Source organism: Ambystoma mexicanum, chromosome 2p (genome assembly GCF_040938575.1).
Source record: "Ambystoma mexicanum isolate Mex_15411 chromosome 2p, UKY_AmexF1_1, whole genome shotgun sequence".
Classification (NCBI taxonomy): Eukaryota; Metazoa; Chordata; class Amphibia; order Caudata; family Ambystomatidae; genus Ambystoma; species Ambystoma mexicanum.
Genome location: NC_090923.1, coordinates 332547768 through 332571508, shown reverse-complemented (window position 1 = coordinate 332571508; position 23741 = coordinate 332547768). Strand labels below are relative to the sequence as shown.

The window sequence follows — 23741 nt, the reverse complement described above, 5'->3', positions numbered from 1 at the left end:
TTTTGTGTAGCAAATACTCCTCCAAACATCGACGCTGTAAGATCTTGTGTCTGCTTTTTACAGAATTTTGCCCTTTTTGTCTGGAACACAATGTCCAATTTCGGAGCAAATTTCCACAAATGTGCACATTGAATATGGGCATAAGTGTATGAAGTTTCATGCTTCTATGAAAAATACATTTGGTGTAATATCACTTTTTCCGCCATTTCTCCCTAGTGTTAGAAGAAATCCTAGAAGCCTTTGGAAACACTGGAAGATTCACCATACACAACTTACTCAGTGGAATCCAAGATGGCGCCTACTAGACAACGTTTCCACTAACTAGCAGTGAAGGTCTAGTGTTCCATTCAATATGGAAATGCATGCTGAATTCATTCACTCCTACTTAAGCTCCAAGAACTAACAGGTAACTGCGTTGCTACTCGAACCCTATGTTAGCATTGATCCTTACTTCTTCTGCTCGCTAGCCTTTACGAGGTTATCCTTGCTAGTGCCTTGCATTTTACTTTGTTTTCTACGCGGCGTTCTGCAGCTGCTGCCCTTCTCCCTCTGCCGCCTTCGGCGTCTTTCTGCCTTCGGCTCCCGGCCGCTCTTGCCGCCCTCGGCTTCTCTCTGCCCTTCGGCCCTCGGCTTCTCTCTGCCCTTCGGCCCTCGGCTTCTCTCTGCCCTTCGGCTCCTGGCCGCACTCGCCGCTCTCGGCTTCTCTCTGCCCTTCGGCTCCTGCCGCACTCGCCGCTCTCAGCTTCTCTCTGCCCTTCGGCTCCTGGACGCACTTGCCGCTCTCGGATTCTCTCGGCCCTTCGGCTCCCGGCTGCTTTTGCCAACCCTCGACTTAACTCTACCTTTCGGCTCCCTGCCTACTAATCAGAGATCCTCTCCTTTAACCTTCCATATAGCTGTCTTCTTTACTCTCTGTTCTACTAGTTGGCCCGTCTTCGGGATTCTTCTTCCGCTCTCCTTCCTACCCAGTGTTTTGTCTACTTTCCTTTTTGCTTCCTTATTCATCCCTTGACTTCTGCTCCTTGCAGTCTTATTCATCTTTTCTTCTGCTCTTTTCGGTTGGATCTTTATTGGCTCAGTTCCATCGGAGCATCCTGTTCCTGTCTTCTCACCATTTGGAACAATTATTCCTGGATACTACAGCTTCAATTCAACCTTTCTTCAAGTGGACATTCCATACACCTTACAGTTGGATACCTACCTACATCTGATTCTGGGTTTTCTTCTCCACAAGGGTATCCCAGGGGGTGGCCCCCTGGTTGCACAGATCATAGTTTATGGTCTGTGGACTTCCGGGGGGACGCCTCTTACATCTACAAGACTCCAGCTAAAACCGAAGACCCGTGAGTACCATCCTTGGCAAAAGCAAAAAGTGTGGTGTTGGTAAGAGATAGCAACGCCCAAAAAAGAAAGAGAGAAAATGGAACAACAAATCCAGCAACTCGTGGCAGCCGTGCAAAATCTCAATACCGAAGTGCAGACATTGCGCAATGAAAACACCATGCTTTGCCAAATGGTACATTCAAGAGCAGCACTACCTCCAGGACCTTTACCTATGGGAAAATATGAAGGCAATCCTAAGAAACTGAAGGAATTCAGAGACTCATGTACTGTGCAATTTACATTAAAACCGGCCTTTTTTCCTAATGACCGGTCTAAGGTTAGTTTTATGATATCTAACCTATTAGGAAGTGCTCTGGCTTGGGCTACTCCGCTGGTGACCACTAACAATCAACTCTTAGACTCCCTAGCCGGCTTCACTAACAGCCTACAGGCCATGTTTGGATGCAGAGAATTAGTGGTCACAGCACAAGAAAACATCCTAGACTTGAACCAAGGAACAATGGAACTTCTGGCGTTCATCACGCAATTTAAGCAGTTGGCTAACGAGACGGCATGGTCAGATGACGCCCTCCTAACCATATTCAGAAGGAACGTGAACGAAGAATTGAAGGATGAGCTGTCTCGAGTTCCACGCCCACATAACCTTGCAGAAATGATTACACTTGTCCTGCAAATGGATTACCGAATTCAGGAAAGGAACTTAGAAAAGAGAAAAGGAAGAGCAAAAGGACTTCCGCCAACCGTAAAAAGTGAATCAGTCAGGACCTCACGAGCCACTGAGGACGAACCTATCCAAATAGGTACCACCCGAGGACCTCTTACTTCAGAAGAGAGGAACAGGAGACGCACTCTGGGCCTGTGCATGTACTGTGGATCTGACAAGCATGTACTCAAGGACTGTAACCTGGTTCCTCCACGGCGTTCGGGAAATGCCTCCACCCATTCATAAAGGGAACCATGAATGGGTCAATGTTTCCGAGTATCCTAAATAGGCTGGCTAATTCACCTCAGATGATGGTTCTGCCGATAACTATCCAATTCAATGACATTACCCTCGAAAAGGTTCAAGCTCTTGTGGATTGCGGCGCAGCAGGTCTTTTCATGGATGCCGACTGGGCTTACAAAAACAAGATACCTCATTTAGCCAAAACCACACCTGTACCAGTCGAAGGAGTTGACGGAAAACCATTATCCTCTTGACCAATAAAAGAGAATACCTCAGTTATCACAATGAAGATATCTACCCACGAAGAAGAGGTGATCTTTGATCTTATTAAGGCAGCTCACTACCCTATAATCCTAGGGAGTCCCTGGTTGAGTAAACATAATCCCTACATCAATTGGAAGGCCGGTACTATGTTTCTGGGATCTGAATACTGTATCACCGCATGTCACCTCTCAGAAAACCTCCTCTGTGGTATTGAACCTAAATTTATTACCAGAATGCTATCGTAAGTACCACAAAGTCTTCTCTAACGAGGAATTCAAGGAATTGCCTCCCCACAGAAGAGAGGACTGCAGTATTGATCTCTTGCCGGATGCTCAGATCCCATTTGGACGGATGTATACTTTGTCTAACCCTGAAAAGGAAGCATTAAGGGAATATCTACAAACCAATTTACGCAATGGGCTTATCACAGAATCTAAAAGCCCAGCAGGGGCGTCCTTGTTCTTTATACCCAAAAAAGATTGCAACGAACTAAGGCCCTGTATCGATTATAGCGGGTTAAACAGAGTCACATACAAAGATCGATATCCCTTGCCTCTTATACAAGATATCCTTGAAGCTGTAAGGGGTGCCTCCATCTTCACGAAACTGGATTGAAGAGGGGCAGATCATTTAATCCGGATCAAAAGTGGAGACGAATGGAAGACCACGTTCCGCACACCCTTTGGGCACTACGAATATCGCGTAAAGCCCTTCGGGCTAGCGAACGCCCCTTCTGTTTTCCAAGGATTTGTGGACCACTTGTTTTCAGATTTGCTGCTTCATTCATTAATCATATATCTAGACGATATATTGATCTTCTCTAACAATCTGCAAGAACACATTCACCATGTCTCTGAGGTACTACACCGCCTTCAAGACAACCATCTCTTTGCCAAATTGGAGAAATGCTCCTTTCATCAAGATAGTATTCCTTACTTGGGATTTATCCTTTCTGCAAAAGAGGCTTCCATGGACCCCCGAAAGGTACAAGCCATTTTCCAGTGGAAAGCCCCACAAGGAGTAATAGAGATTCAAAGATTTGTGGGGTTTTCAAACTACTACAGGAAATTCATCCCCAACTTCTCCAAAGTCATCAAGCCATTGACTACTCTTCTACAAAAAGGTAAAAGATTTGTATGGTCTACAGAAACACAACAAGCATTCGACAAGCTCAAGACAGCCTTTTCGACAGCTCCTATTTTAAGATTACCAGACCAAACTAAACCATTCATCCTTGAGACAGATGCTTCTCATTCGGCTATAGGAGCTGTACTGAAACAGACTTCCTTAAGCGGCAAAGAGCACCCCATAGTCTACATGTCAAAAACGTTGTCGTCTTCAGAACAGAATTACGCGGTTCTGGAAAAAGAATTACTCGCTATCAAGAAGGTATGCCAAGAGTGGAGACATCTTCTGATCGGAGCAAGACATCCCAGAACCATCAGAACCGATCACAGAAACCTAAAGGTCCTCCAGAATTTCGAATGTCAAAACAGCCGCCAAGCCCGCTGGGCATATTTTTTTTCTTCCTTTGACTTTATCACCCACATCCCAGGTACCTATATTCAATTGGCTGATGCTCTGTCTCGGAGTCTCCAATCCGAGGACGGTAGTATTCCGGAGAAGATATTACCACAAGCCACTTTTGTTTTTGTAGTTTCATCGTTTCTTCAAGAAGTCCGCAGCCAAGGGAAGCAAATCAAGGAAATTGATGTTCAAAAATATCAGCTCCAGGAACAACAAGGATTATATTACCACCACACAGAACTATATGTGCCTACTAATTCCCTAAAACAACAAGTATTGCACATGTGTCATGACCACAAGATCGCAGGTCATAGAGGAATAGCCAACACCCAAGAATTGATCAGTTGCCATTTCTGGTGGCCCTCGTTATCTGAAGACGATAAACACTAAGTTTCATCTTGTGCAATATGTCTGCAAGAAAAGACACAGAGGAGACGGCCAGTAGGGAAGCTAGTCCAACCCGCCATACCCAATCAACCTTGGGACAGGATTTCTACCGATTTTATTGTAGACCTACCTCCTTCAAACCACAACACCACCATCATGGTGACCGTTGATTCTTTGACTAAAATGGCCCACTTCATTCCCATGGTTAAACTTCCCACGGCAGTCCAAATGGCATCATGTTTTTTACAGACTATATTTTGTTTGCATGGGTTACCCAAAAGCATTACCTCTGACAGGGGACCACAATACATTTCGACATTTTGGAAAAACGTTTTCCTATCCTTAGGCATCCAACGGAACCTGACCTCTGGATATCATCCACAAACAAACGGCCAGACAGAAAGGCTTAACCAATCTCTGGAGCAATACCTTAGATGCTTCATCTCCACAACCCAAGACAACTGGAATGAGTTACTTCCTTATGCTGAAGTCGCATATAACAACTCCCAACACTCAGCGATCAAAATGTCTCCCTTCTACTGTACGTATGGTTTTCACCCTGTAATAATACCTACCACTCCCCCCAGGATTACAAATTCTCCAACGGTTGAAGAATTGGTGGCAAATATTCAATCTGGACATGCCCTTGCTCGTACCCTTCTGAAGGATACGCAACAAAAGACCAAGATACAAGCTGACAAGAAAAGAACCCAGGAACCCACTTACCATCAAGGGGACCTAGTTTGGTTATCTTCTAGATATCTCCCAAAGAGACTAATACATTCTAAATTATCCCCCAAATTCTTTGGTCCTTTTCAAGTATCTGTCATGCATTCCGCATGGCGACGATTGTGGGACATCTGGAAGCGCCTAGTAATGCTGGTTCGGCCTTTCTCTCCTTGCGTTGCACCTTCGTTTGCTCCGTGAAGGTAACGCTCCCATGTGTGTTTCTCTCTCTCGCTTCGGTCATCTGTTTGCTTCCCTGTGCCTTGGCTAGTGGTCTCTCTCTTTCCTCCGACTCATTCCTCGTCTCTCTCTCTCTCTCTCCCTCTTTGTCTCCCGCACTCAGCATTCCCTGCGTTTTCCTTCCCTTTCACTTTTGCTCCCTCCGTTCTGGTTTTTCCTCCCGCTGACTTACCTTTTGGGCATACTCCCCCCCCCCCGTGGCTCTGTGTCTTTTGCCCTTGGAATAGCTCCGGATATTCCACCAAGACAAGCTGTTATACCTAGACTCAGCCTGCTACTACACGCAATACTCCAGTCCTGCCTGTACGCAAGTGGTACCTACTAGCAGGGTTTTTTCTGCCAAGTGGCTTTTTCCCTGCTCCGGAACTGGCTCCCAGGAGTCCCCACTGTCTGGTTTTCCCATTTACAGACAGCGTGGCATCCCAGGGAGCTCGTGCCTTTTTGCACGATAAAAAGACCAGGAAGAAGACAAAGGCAAAGAGGCAAGAGCGACTAAGGAAGAAGACAGAGTGCCGAGACAGTTCCACTGAAGACTCAGTTGAGGAGGAAGGGAAGGGAATTACTTCAGAGCTTGACAGTATTCAAGGCCATAGGGAAGGTAGCCTATCAGATTCTATCATGGTCCCGTATACATAATGTATTCCACGTCTCCCAATTAAAGGCTCATGTATCTGACGGGTTCCACAGGCGAAGAACAATCACTCCTTCGCCAATCGACACACCCGAAGGACCAGAGTATGAGGTATTGGCCATAGCTGACTCTAGGTACCATCGAGGAACCCTACAATACCTCGTCGATTGGAAAGGCTATGGACCTTCCGATAGAACCTGGGAACCAGCTTCCGCTGTTCATGTCCCTACCTCAGTGCATAGATTCCATAGGTTTCAGCCGTGGAAACCCGGCCCTTCCATCCCACGGGGGGGGCATACTGTTAGAAGAAATCCTAGAAGCCTTTGGAAACACTGGAAGATTCACCATCCACAACTTACTCCGTGGAATTCAAGATGACGCCTACTAGACAACGTTTCCACTAACTAGCAGTGAAGGTCTAGTGTTCCATTCAATATGGAAATGCATGCTGAATTAATTCACTCCTACTTAAGCTCCAAGAACTAACAGGTAACTGCGTTGCTACTCGAACCCTACGTTAGCATTGCTCCTTACTTCTTCTGCTCGCTAACCTTTATGAGGTTATCCTTGCTAGTGCCTTGCATTTTACTTTGTTTTCTACGCGGCGTTCTGCAGCTGCTGCCCTTCTCCCTCTGCCGCCTTCGGCGTCTTTCTGCCTTCTGCTCCCGGCCGCTCTCGCCGCTCTCGGCTTCTCTCTGCCCTTCGGTTCCCGGCCACCCTCGCCACCCTCGGCTTCTCTCTGCCCTTCGGCTCCTGGCCGCACTCGCCGCTCTCGGCTTCTCTCTGCCCTTCGGTCCTGGCCGCTCTCGGCTTCTCTCTGCCCTCGGCTCCTGGCCGCACTTGCCGCTCTCGGATTCTCTCTGCCCTTCGGCTCCCGGCCGCTTTCGCCGACCCTCGGCTTAACTCTACCTTTCGGCTCCCTGTCTACTATTCAGAGATCTTCTCCTTTAACCTTCCATATAGCTGTCTTCTGTACTTTCTGTTCTACTAGTTGGCCCGTCTTTGGATTCTTCCGCTCTCCTTCCTACTCAGTGTTTTGTCTACTTTCCTTTTCGCTTCCTTATTCATCCCTTGACTTCTGCTCCTTGCAGTCTTATTCATCTTTTCTTCTGCCCTTTTCGGTTGGATCTTTATTGGCTCAGTTCCATCAGAGCATCCTGTTCCTGTCTTCTCATTATTTGGAACAATTCTTCCTGGATACTACAGCTTCAATTCAACCTTTCTTCAAGTGGACATTCCATACACCTTACATTTGGATACCTACCTACATCTGATTCTGGGTTTTCTTCCCCACGAGGGTTTTTCAGGTGGTGGCCCCCTGGTTGCACAGAGCATAGTTTATGGTCTCTGGACTTCCGGGGGGACGCCTCTTACTTCTACAAGACTCCAGCTAAAACTGAAGACCCGTGAGTACCATCCTTGGCAAAAGCAAAAAGTGTGGTGTTTGTAAGACCTAGAACATGTTACAGAGTTCTGGTGCCTTTTAAAATGTGCAGTCAATCTTTACATTAACAATGCTGTTATTTTTGTGTTTTTAACAATTTTACACAGTAAGTTATCCGTCTTTTTAAAATGTCTTTGGTCCTTGTTAAACACCAAATGGTTGTTTGTCTCCGCCTCCTTCTTCCCACTGCAGCTCAGAAGCAGTCTCCTCCCAATTCCTCCTGAGCTCAGGCCATTTTACGACCCTTCACACTTAGCCTTCCTTTGACTGGAGGAAGTCCATTGTCTTATTCCCCTGGCAGACCAAATTCTTCCCCCATCCTATAATCATCACATGGGTGTGATTTCCTGGTGGAGAGAGAGGCCTGGCCTCTGTGGGGGAAGCTGTTATACTGGTTTGGTGGCTTTGAGTCAGCCTTAAATTCAAAAGTTATTTCTGTTGCAGTTTTCCTTTGCTTCAAACAAACTTGTAATTTCAAAACAAGCAGCTATAACACTGATTCCAGATTCTAAACCATGGGATTAAACAGTTACAACCTAGGTTAGTCTCAATAACAGGTCAGTTAGATTTCAGACATTAGATTTCAGTTGTATAAGTTTACAGTTTTAATGCAGGCTTCTGACATCTGTCATGCAGGCGGCCGAGGGCACTGCGCCCAGATTTTGACAGATTTCACAGGCAGGCAACTTTTGCTGTTGATATTTCTTTAACAAATTCAGCTTTCCAGGACATTGTAATATCACAATGATTTCTTGAACTAAGTGGATTGTAGCACCCAGCAAGAATATCGGATGTTTGAGGGTGTTTTACACCGGCATTTTGCAGTTTCAGCAACCAAGAACAAGGATTTAAAAGCACGATTTTGGATTTATTTCATCAAAGCACTGCTTTTCCCTCTGTGCTCCATTTTCCTTTGTTGGGCAACCATGTGACATGTTTCAGGAGTGAGATCTCTGTTCCACCACTGACAACATGCATGGCAGATTTGGCAGCCATCTTTTTGTGTTGTAAAGCGCGATTTTCATAGGTTTTGGCGCGCATGAGGGTTTTGAGCCATTTTGATATTTCTGGCACCATCAGAGCACAGGGATGCCGCATAGTAGAGCAAAAGTGGCTCAATACATCCCACATAATTGCACATGGTCATAGAGAGTGCTTTCGATAGCTGAGCACCCTAGGCTGACTCCTTCCACGTTCGCAGCGATTGCAGGGGATTTGGAGATGGCCTTTGTCAGATGAAGTTGGGGAGCGTCCAGGACTGCAGCATCAGTTTGTTTTTGAGGTATTATGCAGTTTTCCATGGAGGCGTATATGGGCCAGGCAGGGGGTAGCCTTGAAACCCTCCCAGGACAACAGGAGAAACAAACTTTGACAGCCTTTTTTTGCCAAGTCAAGAGGCTGTCAACGAAGAGCATGCTTTGCACAATCTGCCAACCATCGTGTGCAGACTATTACAGACATTATCAAAAATATTAAAGCAACAGTCAGTCTTTAATCACTATATTTTCTAAAGTCATTACCCTTATTTTCTATAGCATTACCCTGACTCAATGGGCCTGATTCGCAAAGTGTTTTGCAATGGGAAAATCCCATTCACAAACGCTTTGTGACTCAGGTCAAATGTAAATTTAGTACATTGATTGATTGAGTATTTATAATGAGCCTATACACAATGTGTTTTGAGGTGCAACAAGATAAGAGGATGGGGGGAAGGGAGAACAACAAAAACAATCCTACTAGGCCTTGTGACATTCGGAACGTGAAAGTGCAACATGAGAAGTGCAGGGGAGAGAGGAGGTGAAGTGCCTGTCGGGGTGTAAGGGCCCATGTGGAAAGCGTGTGCCAGGGGAGGCCAGGTGGACAGAGTCATGCATGGGAAGCATAGTGTGCACGGGGAGGATGGTCCACAAGCTACGTATGGGGCTGGAAGGGCTTCGGGCCTAGGATAAGTCTCACAGTCCTGTTCTGGATTAGTTGAAGGGGGCAAAGGGAGTATTTAGGCAGATTGAAGAAGAGGCTGTTGCAGTAGTCCAGCCTGGAGAGGACCAGATGTCTGGAGACATTGAGTTTCTGGGGAAAGGTCAAATGCCTCGGAGGAGGTGCCGCTGAAAGTGGGCCTTCTTGGCAAGGTCTGTGATGTGAGGAGAGAGAGGAGCCAAAGATGACACCAAGGTTTTTTGCCTCACAAGCGGGAGAGGGGAGGGAGCCCATGGAGGGCAGCCATAGTGTGGGAGGGAAAGAGGGAGCACAGATCCCAATGAGAAAGTTCTCTGTTTTACTGGCATTAAGGCAGAGATTGTTAGCAGTGCAACATGCCTGAATAGCAGACAGGCATTCAGGAATGAGAGAGGAAGAGGAGTAGGCGGAGGAGGGAAGCTTGAAGAAGAGCTGTGTGTCATCTGCATAGCACTGGAAGTTAGGAGAGAAGGTGGAGGCTAGAGGAGCCAGATAGATGTTAAATAGCCAAGGTGAGAGGATAAAGCTCTGAGGGACTCCATAGGTGGAGAGTGATATTGCTGTTACACCCTGTATCACTTTACCAAAATATATATAATAATATTCTTGCCCCTTTCCTGGTTTCTTTCTGTTTTCTTAATACACAGCTTGTTCTAGTATTCGTTTCTGGCTTCTTTCTGTTCCCCACGCAGCTGTTGTCCACATCCAAAATAGTCTAAAGTGCAATCTTTGAAAAACATATTTTAATGAGAGAATTGTTTAAAACAAAAAAGAAAGAGATCCTGTCCCCATACATTTTATATCAGACATAATGATCAGACTTTTGTTGTCCGTAATTATTGTTTGAAATCATTAGCGAACAAGAACATGTTGTGAAACCACAGCTGCTAGTCTGATGCAATTAAAATAGCCTTTTCAAATGTGCTTCTTAGTCCACAAACATTCTAAAACTCATATGTTTTAGCATGCTCATGTTTATTGCACATTTGATATGTTACATTGTGATCATAAAACAATCATTTTGCTTGTATGAGTAGTCTGCTGCAGAGATTAATAGGCAACATTCGGGTCACAGCTGTGAATCGTTATGGAAACCCTTCTGGGGTAATAACAACAACAGTCAGCTCTGGAAAATGTTTTACCCTATGAAGTCCTGCTACATACAGGCCTACAAGCATATCAGAACTTAATAAAACACAGAGACAGTTCAGCTTGTGGTGCGCCTTATGTATATAATGAAGTAACGTTTTGCAACCTTCAACAACACGTGAATGTAGACTTGAGCGGTGGTGTGGATGGCGATGCAGTGAATGGCCATATGTGAGTTGATGGTGATGTGGAGATTGGTGTGAAGGGTACTGATGCAGTGGAGGTTGATGATGTGAGAGGGTTATATGGAAGTTCTTAGTTATGTGGTTTGCAATGGGGGTATGGAAGTCGATGATGTTGTCAAGGTTGATGAGGAGATTCATCATGCTGTGGCGGGTGATTAGGTGGGTGATGCAGAAGATGAGCATGATTTGGAGGGTGATGGTGATATGAACGATGATATGGAATGGCGTGGGCAGAATGGAGCTTAGGGCATGCTGTGAGGTGGATGAGAGGTTGAAGGGTCTGACGGATTGTGAATGGGTTTTTTGTACAGGGGGGTTGTCCTGTCCTCGAGCATTTGTACTACATTGAATTATTGTAGTGACAGTTTGAGCACATCTGCATATTAAAGTTTAAATACATCTATATAAGTATGTACCATTGGAGGAAAGTACAAATCCAAGTCCCGGAGAGAAAACAGTTTCAGTGACCTTTTATTAATTAGGTCGCAAGTTACAAACATTGGAAACTCAATGTAAATACCAAAAATAAAACATGAAAAAGATTTTTTTTAAACATGAGACAAAGATAGAATAAACCTAGTCACCCTCTTGGTAAGTTATCTAGAACGAGAGTACATGTATTTCAAATATTAAGTACATATTTTAAATAACAAGACATGTCCAGTGGTGACAGGTAGTCACTAAATTCAGCCTGTTTAGTCCATACAGTGCAGCATTTCAAAGGTGACTTTTTAGAAATGTACTAACAGTTCATAAGAGCAGTACATTTGCAAAATAAGTATAGTGTGTTAACTCCACACGACTATACTAGTACTGTGTTGTATTATCGAGTTGCCAAGTATTGCATCATATTGGACAACCTATTGGGATATTATCCTAGTTACCCACCACATTTACACAGCACTCTGCTTAAAAGGAACCTAAAAATAGGGTCTACTTATGAGGCGACGTCCACATGAAGGTGGTAGTAAGGATTCTGGTCAGGGGCCTGGAAGATGTAGGCTCGAGGCACGATGACACTAGACGTTTCGGCTGTGTGAAGGGAACAGCCTTCTTCTGGGGCCAAGTAAAGCAGGACTTCCCATGAATAAAAAAAAACCAATATAAAGATATATTGTTGAATGGTCCAGGAGATGGATCATTACTAGGAATTTTAGAAAAGCCCGTGAGAGGCTACCCTGAGGGCTGTCCCTGCCATCCCCGCCACTAACCTTGCGTATGAGGGAAGAGGTTCAACCGCGTGTAGACGGGACCCTCATGGTTAGGTGGTCGATGTCCGGGTGCAAAGAAGGTTCACTGAGGGGTGATATGAAAGTAACAGGACATGTGTTGGAAATGAAAGGCAAAAGGTGCCTGTTGGGAGAGAGAAAGAGGAAAACAGAAATGGAGGTACCTTGTTTATGCAGTAGCGAAGGGACGTTGCAGCAGGGCACCCGTAGTGAGCGTGATGTTTTTAGAGGCAGGCAGAAAGTAGTAGCCTGTAAGTCTGGGGCTCCGGTGAAGCGTCTGGGGAGCAAGGAAACGAATAGGTGAGTTTACCAATATTCAAGGGTGCTGCACGGGAAGGCTCTGGGTGTGTACCTGGGCTGGGCAGGTCGCCGGGTATAGAACGCTCACCTCAGTCTCTCTGATGAGCTGCTCGCATTGTGTACGAACAAGAATGGCGCTCGCGGTCATTATGGAGTGAGCTGTGTGGGAATGTAAGGAGCACGTATGCGTGGAGGAATAGTGTGTGGACCTCGCGCATGCGCTGTGACCCCAATGTCGGGTCGTCAAGGAGACGGGACGCGAGGCAACGTCTAGCCTAGTTGGCTACTATAGAGTGTCCCTGTAGGATCGGTGGACTGGACCAAAAGAAACTGTGTTTACAGGTATTCAAACTAAGTGAGCTTATTGAGACCCTTTGAGATGGTCTGTAATTTGAAGATCCACCATGCTTCTTTGAAGTTTAAAGCATTGGTAATATTAGAACAGTCAGTAATCTTGTCTACAACCCACCATTTGAAGGAGTCACAGTTATGTTGGTACTCAAGAAAATGAGAGACTAGGGGTGCATTGTGTGTTTTGCATCTTATTCTTGACTTATGTTCCCCTATCCTTTTATTCACTGGTCTGGATGTTTGACCTATGTATCTCAGGTGGCAGGGGCATTTGATGAGGTAGATAACGTTGGATGTTTTGCAATTAGAAAAATGGCGAATTTCCCATTCTTTCTCATCTATCGGGAAGGATCGTAGTTTACTGGTTTGTCTACACACTGAACAGCTGCCACAGGGGTGATGCCCCCGTATGTCTCACATATTCCACAGGGATGATCTAGGCTCCTTGCGTTTGTTTCTGGCAAGTTAAGAGGTCTTTAAGATTTTTGGATCTCTTCAGAGCCATTTTGGGTAGCGGTTCTTCTGGCAAGCTCAATTGGACGATGGGCCACAGTTTCTTAATGATCCCTCTCAGTTGTGATGTGTTGGCATTGAAGGTAGTAACACAAGCCAAAGAATCTTCAGTGCTGGGGTTGCGAGTTTTTGGGATCAGTAGTATTTATTTATTTATTTATTCAAATTTGTTGAGCGCACATCAGCCCAGAAGCATCGTGGCGCTTGTTACAGACATCTTAGTTGCAAAGGAAACCGTAGTTACAAGTAGTACATAAATTACCGAGGAAATATATACAATAGCAAGGCAGTATATTTACATGGCTTCTTGAGAGTTTGCTAGTTATTTTGCAAGGAACGAGGTTTTCAGTTTCCTGCGAAAGATGGGAAGTGAGTTTTCCGTTCGGATGTCTGAAGGGAGAGCGTTCCATGTCTGTGCTGCAATGTAGGGAAAACCTAGACCTCCGGCTTTGGCTTTTTTGATGCGTGGGATGCAGAGTAGGTTAGCGTATTGCGTCCTAGTGGGACGTGTGGAGGAAGGTTTGAGGATGGTATCTGAAAGATAGGACGGGGCGGAGAAGGAGAGGCATTTGTGAGTGAGGGTGAGGATTTTGAGGGTGATCCGTTCTTTGACTGGGAGCCATTGGGCTGAGAGCCTGGCCTGGGTGATATGCTCTCTTCTTGGGATACTAAGAGCGGCCCGGAGAGCGTTGTTCTGCGTGATTTGTAGTCTATTTATGTTTTTGGCTGATGTGCCTGCTAGGAGAGCGTTGCAGTAGTCCAATTTGACTCCAATGGTTGCCCTCGCTATGGAGAGGCAGTTAGGTTTAGAGAGGTAGGGCTTGATGGCGTTTATAAGTTTGGTGGTGTGTGCGGATGCGGAAGTGATTGCGCTGACTTGTCTAGTCATTGATAGCGAAGAGTCAAGGTATACTCCCAGTGTCTTGACGGCTGTGGACACGGGGATGATGGAGTTGTCAATGGAGAAGTTAGTGTACAGTTTGTCCAGTTTGTCTAAGGTGTTCTGTTGACCTAATATCAAGATTTCAGTCTTGTCACCATTGAGGCAGAGGCCATTAATTGCCATCCATGCCTTGATGATGGAGTAGATAGTGTGGAGAGCCTTTGCGTCTTCGTTGTATGAGCCTGAGAGGGGTGGAAGTACTTGTGTGTCATTCGTGTAGGTGATGCCGTATGAGTCAAGTTTGTCAAAGAGGGGCTTGGTGAACAAGTTATAGAGTGTAGGTGCAGTGCAGGAACCTTGAGGGACCCCGCAGTGGATTGTCGTGGGAGTGGCGTTGGCGATGCCCGAGAAGACTTTCATGGCCCTACCTTCGAGGAAGGAAGTGATCCAGGCGGCTGCTTCTTTGGAGAAGTTGGCTGAGTGCGTGAGGTGGGAAGTGAGAATCTTGTGATCAACCAGATCAAACGCGGCTGAGAGATCTAGAAGAAGCAGAAGAGCCGGCTTGCCTTTGTCCATGATTTGGGTGATCTGGCTCTTCAGATCTACCAGGGCTGTTTCTGTGCCATGTCCTTTCCGGAAGCCCGATTGCCTCGTCCCGAGGATGAAGTGGGTTTCCAGAAAGTGTTGGATTTGGCAGTGTGCGGCTTTGTCCAGTAATTTCAGCAAGAATGGCACAGTGGTTATTGGTCTATAGTTGTTGGGTTGTGAGGGGTCAAGAGTCGTTTTTTTTAGGAGAGGCCGGACCCAAGCCTCTTTGAGATTGGCTGGGATGATGCCTGTTTTAAAGGACGCATTGATAAATGCCGTGAGGAGCGGCGGAAGGCAGTCTGCGCAGTCTTTGACTAGTTTAGGTGGGCAAATGTCGCCTTTGCATGGGGAGGTTTTGAGGTTTATTAGAAGGTTAATAACTTCTGTTTCAGTGACATCTCTGAAGGAGAAGTCAGGTATGGTGGGCTTGGAGGAAGTGGGTGGGGTGTTGGTCGGTTTGGTTCCTGTCTGGTGAGGAAGTGCTTTGCAGTGGTCTTTGATTTTCTTTTGGAGAAGGTCAATTTTGTGAAGCATGGCAGCTTGAATGCTGGTACACCACGCTTCATCTTTGATTATTTCATCTGGAGTATTGGGGGGGGAGATGAGCTCATTAAAGATTGCGAAAATCTCTTTGGAGTGTGACTTGGCATTGGCGATACGAGTGTTGAAGGCGTTGGCTTTGGCATTGGAGATAGCTCTCTTGTATTGGTGGGAGATTAAATTGAACATGTTTTTGGTATTGGTGCAGGGGTCAGATTGCCAGTTTTTTAGTGCTGCTCTTTTGTGGGATCGCATTGAGTGCAGTTCTTCAGTAAACCAGGAGTTGGAGTGTAAGGATTTCTTCTCTTTTTTCCATTCGAGTGGCGCTATTACATTGATAGCTTTGGTGAGGACATCTTTGTAGATGTCTGCTAGGATATTGGGGTCGCTAGCGAATGGGGGGGCTAGCACTGGGGTATTGAGGTATGGGCGTAGGTTCTCCTCTGTGAGTTTTTTAGAGCTTCTGACTTGTGCAGCGCTGGCAGGGGTCAGAGTCTTAAGGTTTTTGGTGATAGGAATAGAGAACTCTATGCAGTTGTGGTCAGTCCAAGGCAGTGAGGAGTTGGAGGTGATAGAGGAGAGGCAGTTATGGTCTGCGATCCAGTCAAGTATGCGGCCTTTGATGTGAGTAGGACTTTCTACTTTTTGGATGAAGCCCAGGTCATTGAGTTCCTTGGTGGCTGCAGATTTGTCCTTGGGATCATTAAATCCGAGGTTGAGGTCCCCTAGTAGAATGGTTTTGGTGGAGCTTTTGATATTGTTGCTAAGGATGTGTAAGATGTTGTCCTGGGAGTCTGGGGAGTTGCCTGGGGGGCGGTATAGTAGGTGAATGTTGATGGTGCTGTTGGGTGACAATGTGAGTTTGGCCGATAAGAGGTCAGAGTTGTTGGTCGAGGGGTGACTGACAGGTCGGAGCTGTAGGGTCTCTTTGTAGATGAGGGCTACTCCGCCTCCTATTCGATCTGGCCTATCTTGTCTGAGTATGGAGAAGCCCGGTGGTAGTGCAAGTGTAACGGCAGGGCCTGATGCTTCATGTAACCATGTTTCGGTGATGGCTAACAGGTCAATGTTGTTACTGGTTATAATGTCATGAATATCAGAGGCATGAGCTGGGAGTGATCGGACATTGAGGAGGGCACATTTGATGTGAGGTGTGTGATGTTTGCTTGTGGAGGTGTGAGTGATGGTCGTGTCTGGTATGTTCTGTGAGGTGGTATTGCAGGGTGTGGCTAGGTTAGTGGGTGGTGGACTGTGGGTGCGTGGGTATTCCGTGCGGGGGCAGCGTGTGGAGGTGGTGCGGGAACTCAGTCTAGAGTTTCTGAATTCAGTGGGAAGGGCTAGTGTGCTAAGTTCTGGGGTCTGTGTGCGCGCTCTAAGTCTTTCTAGTCTGTGCAGAGTTACTACACAGGGTGTACGATCTGTCATGGTTGGTGTGATATCCTTAATAGTGAGATGCTTGTGGCAGAAGAGTGGGCTAGGTGGTGTGTGGATGAGGGGATGGAAGGGAGGATAGAGTTTGAGAGTAGTGAGTGTGGAGAGGAGGGTGAGCAGCGTGGTGGCGGCAGCAGTGAGCTTGCAGGACGCTATGGGCATGATTGTGTACTTGGTGGTGCTGTGAGTGGGGGGACTCAACACACAACTTCAAAAGTGGTCTGTAGGCGACCATAGGGCACAACACAACTTCAGAAGTGGTCTGTAGGCGACCATAGGGCACAACACAACTTCAAAAGTGGTCTGTAGGCGACCATAGGGCACAACACAACTTCAGAAGTGGTCTGTAGGCGACCATAGGGCACAACACAACTTCAAAGGTGGTCTGTAGGCGACCATAGGGCACAACACAACTTCAAAGGTGGTCTGTAGGCGACCATAGGGCACAACACAACTTCAAAGGTGGTCTGTAGGCGACCATAGGGCACAACACCAGGCACAGCATGAGCCAGACCCGCATAACGATCAAAAAGCACAGCATCGGACAATGGGTGGCTGAGCTTGGCCAAAGGGCATAGCAGTGATATGGGTAACAGGAGAGCACTATTGTAACTAGTATAGAATAGCAATTGAACAGCTAGTGACAGTACTCACGTTGTTTATGTCCTAGTAAGAATTTTATCATCCACGTCCATCCATGAACGAATGATACCTTAATGAGGAGAATGTGTGTGATCTTGGAGGTCCAACGGTAACGGTAGCTTCCCGGTGCGAACAGGGGCAAACAGGGCAATCGGCCTTATGTTGGCCTTGGGTGGCCGTCGGCTTCCGCCTGCCGGCGGATGTGTGGCCTTAAGAGCTGCCTACACAGCGTTGCTAGGCAACGTGCAACGCCCAGCCTCGCTTTCGGGCCGCATCGCGCCCGACATTTTGTTTTTTGGAAAAATGTCGGCGCGAGCGGATCTGGGGGCTCTGGAGGCGCAGGGGGCTCCTGTGAAGAGGTGGGGTGCCCAGGGGGGGCAGATGGCCAGATGCAGTTGAGGTCTGCTGCTGATCCTTAGAGGGGATCCACGCCGCCTCCGTCGAGTCGGGGTCTCCGCTGAGGTCCTGGACGGTGGTGGGGGGCTCCTGCCCTCTCCACGGCGAAGGGGGTCTGAGGGGGGCAAACAGGGCAATCGGCCTTATGTTGGCCTTGGGTGGCCGCCGGCTTCCGCCTGCCGGCGGATGTGTGGCCTTAAGAGCTGCCTACACAGCGTTGCTAGGTAACGTGCAACGCCCAGCCTCGCTTTTGGGCCGCATCGCGCCCGACATTTTGTTTTTTGGAAAAATGTCGGCGCGAGCGGATCTGGGGGCTCTGGAGGCGCAGGGGGCTCCTGTGAAGAGGTGGGGTGCCCAGGGGGGGCAGATGGCCAGATGCAGTTGAGGTCTGCTGCTGATCCTTAGAGGGGATCCACGCCGCCTCCGTCGAGTCGGGGTCTCCGCTGAGGTCCTGGACGGTGGTGGGGGGCTCCTGCCCTCTCCACGGCGAAGGGGGTCTGAGGGGGGCAAACAGGGCAATCGGCCTTATGTTGGCCTTGGTTGGCCGCTGGCTTCCGCCTGCCGGCGGATGTGTGGCCTTAAGAGCTGCCTACACAGCATTGCTAGGCAACGTGCAACGCCCAGCCTCGCTTTCGGGCCGCATCGCGCCCGACATTTTGTTTTTTGGAAAAATGTCGGCGCAAGTGGATCTGGGGGCTCTGGAGGCGCAGGGGGCTCCTGTGAAGAGGTGGGGTGCCCAGGGGGGGCAGATGGCCAGATGCAGTTGAGGTCTGCTGCTGATCGTAGTGTAGAGTGCTCTTTTCTTGGTATCCTTCAATAGTTTTTTGGGATAGCCTCTATCTGCAAGTTTGTGTTGTAGCTCTGAGGCGTGGGTTTTAAAATCCTTTGTGTCTGTGCAGTTGCGCCTAATTCTTAAGAATTGTCCGTAGGGTAGCTTATCTCGGAGATTCTTAGGGTGGTTACTCCTGTAGTGTAGCGTAGTGTTGCGATCCGTTTCTTTCTTGAAGATGGAACATGTCAATTTGCCATCCGAAGCCAGTATGTTTAGATCTAGGAAATTGACTTTCTCATTGTTGTGGCTCATTGTGAATTGGATTTCTTGAGTTTGATTGGTAGTCCAGATTAGAAAGTTATCCAGTTCTTGTTTGTTTCCGTGCCAGATGAAAATGACGTCATCAATGTATCGGTACCAGAGGCGGATGTTGTTATGAAATGGGTTGGCCTCGCTGAGAATGAAGGTTTTATCATATTCTGCCATAAAGATTATAGCTAGGCTGGGTGCATATGCTGCACCCATAGCCGTGCCACAGGTTTGTTGGTAGAAAGAAGTAATTGTTAGTCAGAGCGAAGTCCAAAAGTTCATATAAAATTGGCCGGTACCCTTCTCTGGGTCATGTGTGCCGCTAGATGTTGTCTTATGCATTCCACTGCTTGTTCCTGTGGGATGCTGGTGTAAGGCTCTTGATATCCATCGTAACAATTTCTTCATTGGTGGGGTCAAAGGGCTGATTTGCAAAAATATTGATGGTAGCCATGGTATCCTTAAGATATGTCGGTGTCTTCTGGCATAATGGTTTCAGGAAAAAATTGATTAATTTGCATAGGGGCTCTAATATAGAGCCACACCCGGAAACGATGGGTCTCCCTGGAAGTAAGGCCATATTTTTGTGGATTTTAGGCAGGGCGTAGAATGCCGGGATCCTTCCCTCCGATGTATTGAGGAATGCCTCTTCTTTGTCTGAGATCCAGTTTCTTTCCACTGCAAATTTCGTCATTTCTTGTATTTTGGATTTCAACATGTTGGTGGGATCTTTTCTGAGTTTTTTGTAATTGTTGTCTTCATTTAATAGGGTCATAACCATCGTTGTGTATTGTTCTTTACTTTGTATAACAATGCCTCCTCCCTTATCTGCCATTTTGATGACGATGTCAGAGTTGTTGGATAAGGTTTTGAGGGCTTTGTGTTCCCCCGTAGTTAGGTTGTTTCTCTGGTGATATTTGGTGGTTTTAAGTTTTTTGATTTCTTGTCTGAGACATTTCTCAAATGCAAGAAACGAAGACGGAATATCACTATCTTTGGGGTAGAAATCACTTTTGGGTCTGAGTCCTGTGTCCTCTGTTTCCAAAGGGTAGTTTTTGTCCTTGAAGAACATTTTTCTTCTGATTGAGCGAAGAAAGGTAGACAGTTCTCCATCCAAGCGGAACCAATCGGTAGTATTAGTGGGTACAAAGGATAGTCCTTTCGCAAGAGGGAAAGTTTCTTCTGTGGATAGTTGTGTACCTGAGAGGTTGAAGACCGGGATTATGTCTGGCGTCTTCTGTTGCCCCTGCGTCTCCTGCCTGGTTGTCCCCATTGGGGGTAATTGTAGAATGGCATCTGTGGTTGTGGGAGGGGCCCCCGGAAGCCGCCTCTGGGGCCCCCTTGCCCTAAAAAAGGCATCATGGGTGGTGGTTGAAATTGGCCATAGTTGGGATTCATGCCTCTGGGATTACTTTGGTCTCCTGATGAAGAACCTGAACTCGAGTTGTCTGAGCCTGAGAAAGATACACCCATCCGTCTGTTCCTATTCATACCTCCCTGCCTCGCCATTCTTTCCTTTTCCTTGGAAGGGGGGGCTAGCTTTTGCAACTGCAATGAGGTAAGGTGGAGGCACATTGGATTATTCTAATATTTTCTGCACCGTGACAGGTTACAACGAGTGCAAAACAAAGCAGCCAAACAGATCCTTCAACTGAAAAATGGTGACCCGGAAATCGCACCTTAAAATGTCATCCACCTGTTTAGTGAAGTCTAGAATCTAGGATTAAATTAAAAGCCAGCTGCACCATTTACAAGACCTAGTGTAGCAAGTGCCAAGGCTATCACAAGGCACTAGATCCTGTGAGGGAATCACTAGAAGCATACAAGTGATGAGACTGACAACCTCCCAAGGTACTCCTTCACAAAAATTAACATCTGTGAAATGGAAAACATTCTTTTCGCAATGAAGCCTACAGCCTGCCCAGAGAATATCATTGCACCCAAAATCATCCTAGAGCACAGGGAGCTCTTCGCCCCATTTGACACTAGGATGGTCAATGCCTCCTTCTGTGATGGTAAGGTGCCATCATCCATAAAAACTGTCACAGTAACCCCCCTGCCCAAGGAACCATCAGGTGACCCTAAGGATCCCAACAACCTTAGGCCTAGCACCAATTCCAACTTTTTGCTTAGGGTGCTAGACAAAATGTCCAAGGTTTTATTGAGGCAAACGGTATTCTTCATTGGAGGCAATCGGGTTTCAGATCCAATTACAGTACAGAGACTGCACTTGTAGACCTACATGCTCATATGCTTAGTATATCCGACGAGGGCAGAGTCGGCATCCTGGTCCTACTGGACTTGTCGGCAGCCTTTGTCTTGGTTGATCATGATATGTTGAAGCAATCCCTTCACCTTTCGGGGCAATGCTCTGACAATTCCGTTAAATGGTTCCTTTCCTTTTTGTCAGATCGCAAATAACGCATACAGTGTAATCAGGCAAGCTCTGCCACCAAACCTATCAGGTGTGGCGTTCCGCAGGGGGCCAGTCTATTGCAAACTCTATTTAACTTGTACATCCGGCCTCTCTGTACCCTGCTACACAATCAACTGTATTTCTTTACTAACTATGTAGACAACTTCCAACTAGTCATTGAGGAAACTGGAGACTATCTGGCAGACTCCACCGCCTTGTTCACTGCCTAGCATCTGATTGAGGAATGGATATCCTTCAAATGGCTCTCTCTAAACAGCAACAAGACAGAATTACTGATCTTTGGTGCCAAAAACAGCACGTACCAATCTCAGCCATGAATATACCATCTTTCTAATTGACACGAGCAACATCTGCCTCCTCAGTAGGGTTAAAACCTTTGGCTTCTGTCTTGAGGCTTCTCTTAATTCTGACACCCATGTCAACCTGCTGACTAAGAGTTGTAATTACTCTCTCTGCATGTTAAAAAACATAAGGCCTTTTATCTCCAAGATTAACACTGGTATGGTCGTCCGAGCTACTGTCTGTCAAGACTGGACCATTGCAATGCACTGCTGGTAGGAGCCTCAGCTAAGAACCCGAGGAGGTGCCAACTGCTACAGAACAGCGCTGTGCACATTGTCCCAAATCTCCTTAGGCGCATACATATTGCCCCCTATAGACGGCAGATTCATTGGCTGTCCATTCAAGAGTGCATTTGTTTTAAGGTTGCCACTACCATCCACAAGTGTGTACACAGAGACTCTCCAACCTACCTGAAAAAGCTGATACCACAGTATCGCTCAGCTAGAGCACTGTGGTTGTCTAACAGGGCTGATTATCCGTCCCAGGTTCAAAAGGGAGAAGGGTCTCGGCAGATCCTTCCAGGATAAAGCTGCCAAATTTTGGAATACCCTCCCCCTTCCCATGATACAAGACCAGAATTCCCAGACCTTTAAAAAATCCTCGGTTATTCAAGTAAACCTGCCCCTCCTGTCCAGTCTCCTATGAACTTGTCCTGTGCTATTTGTTCGTCTGTTTGGGTTTGTGTCAAACCCTGATGCCTGCGGGCTGCCAGCGCATTATAAATAAATAAATACAAAATAAATAAGAGTGCCTGGAGTACATAGAGGCTCATTATGCTTTAACTGATTATTTGTGATAAGTCAGAATCTGGAGACAGACAAAGAGGCATGTTATCTGAGCTCTTTTATTCTTTCTTTAAGAAAAACGACCTAACCTTTCCCTAAGCCTAAGAAACAAGTAAAAGAGTGTGCATGAGAATGTCATACATAAATGAAGTCCTCTGTTTAAAATCTTTCCTGTCTGGCAGACAATCTTCGGTCTCTTGGGAAAGTGCCTCCTCCCACTCGGCTCCCATCCTTTGTGGAGTTGCACAGGGAGCCTGCATTTCAACAACACTTTTCAATCTGTATATTAAACCTCTCTGCAGTTTGGTAGAATCTTATGGGGTCACGTTTACCAACTACCAACTATGCAGATGACACTGAGTTGATTCTGGGTGATAGAACAATGGAGGACAGGAAACTGGCTCTCCCTCAATGGAGCAAAATCCGAACTGTTATTGTTTGGTAGCCCAAGGGCAAGAACAAAGCTGGAGAATGAATAACGACACTTACGCATCAAAGACTGTCCCATAGCAGCAGCTGAAAAAGTTAAGACCTTGTGGGTGTTTTTAATGCCTCCCTCAGACGCCTCCCTCAGCACCAAGACACAGAACAGTTACATTTCGAAAAATTGCAACTACTATTTGAACCTTCTTAGGAACATCAACCCATTCATCTCAGTGGTGAATTGTGCCCATATCAGCCCGCAATCACTTTAAGAAAGCCACACTAGTGCACAAGTGCTTATATGGAAAGGCCCAGGTTTACCATCAAGTCCCGCACTTTTCTTTACAGCCCTAACCATGCTCTCAGGTCGGCCAATATGGGAACGATTAGGTGCCACAAGTTTAAAAAGTCTGGTGAGCCTAGTAGAGTGCTCTCCACGTGGGCAGCACAAGTGTGGAATTCGCTCCCAAGCTCGCTCTGTCTGGAAATAAATGTTAATACATTTCGTGCTCAGTTGAAAACCTGCTCTTCAAATGAATTCATAGGTTTGAACCATGAAGGAAGCATTCGAAGGGTGTGAACCATCCATGTATGTCCCGTCTTTCACGTGTTCTCATCGTGTTTGTGTTAGCGCCCTGATGCCTTTGGGATCCTGGCGCAGTAAAAATAAAGAAATAAAATATTAGATTCTCTCCCTACCTCTGAAAAGAAAAACACAAATACAACAAGATATACTTTAGCCCATTGCCAGAATAAAGAGATGGCGGCTGGTTACTGACCCCCAACCTCGTATCTCTTTAATATGGGCCTCTTGACTATGGACACAGTCCCAAATATGCAATCTGTATATTTTCAGTCTCTTCCTCTATCAAATTCGGTTTTCACTGCATTTCTTCCATTTGGGAGATTTTTCTCTGTTTTGTTTTCTTCCTTGCTGTTTTACAATTTGTGGTGCTTTCACAATCTTTTCTCCTTGCTCAGGGGTTCCTTTCCTGTCCACT

The 23741-nt window shown here is 46.6% G+C and overlaps 1 protein-coding gene and 1 long non-coding RNA gene across 15 annotated transcripts in view; both read left to right on the top strand.

Moving 5' to 3' along the window:
* The window catches only part of ERC2 (ELKS/RAB6-interacting/CAST family member 2), a 4434974-nt gene that overhangs the window by 128874 nt on the left and 4282359 nt on the right, over positions 1 to 23741 (top strand). The gene's annotated exons all lie outside the window — the stretch shown is intronic.
* The window catches only part of LOC138566415 (uncharacterized), a 188369-nt gene continuing 170542 nt past the window's right edge, over positions 5915 to 23741 (top strand). Inside the window, exon 1 of the long non-coding RNA XR_011301933.1 lies at positions 5915 to 6554. This is a non-coding gene — a long non-coding RNA (uncharacterized lncRNA). The remainder of the gene's footprint in view (positions 6555 to 23741) is intronic.